Source organism: Ascaphus truei, chromosome 7, assembly GCF_040206685.1.
Source record: "Ascaphus truei isolate aAscTru1 chromosome 7, aAscTru1.hap1, whole genome shotgun sequence".
Taxonomy (NCBI): Eukaryota; Metazoa; Chordata; class Amphibia; order Anura; family Ascaphidae; genus Ascaphus; species Ascaphus truei.
The window spans coordinates 100,363,958-100,364,476 of record NC_134489.1 but is presented as its reverse complement, the minus strand read 5'-3'; positions in this window follow the sequence as shown (position 1 = coordinate 100,364,476).

Here is a 519-nt window from a genome sequence, read left to right as displayed (position 1 = left end):
TCTCCCTCGGAGCGGTTTTATAGCTGTAATGGACTGGGCCTATAAGTGAACAAACTTTGGTCACCCACTGCCTGCCTTTTCTCCACATTTCTTCCTGTGCTTGTAGCTGTGTCTGAAATGGGGGGGAAATCTATTTTATATTTTTTGAATATGAAGCAGGTAATTTTTTTTTACCTAAAATGTAGAAGAAGAAAAAAAAAAGACCCCTTCATTCAATACAGATATGAAATGCACCCATGCAGCAGTCTCTCCACAGATTTTAGGTTTTAATAAATACAGCTGGGGTTGTGGGGTTATTTATTTTTGTCTGTGAGGGGTACAACCCATTTAATGCTTCAAAATATCTGCCCTTTGCCAGCTGGAGCAAGGTTGGTCAACTCCGGTCCTCAAGGACCACCAACAGGTCAGGTTTTCAGGATATCCCTGCTTCAGCACAAGTGGTTCAGTCGAAGACCGAGCCCACCTGTGCTGCAGCAGGGATATCATGAAACCTGACCTGTTGGTGGCCCTTGAGTGCTG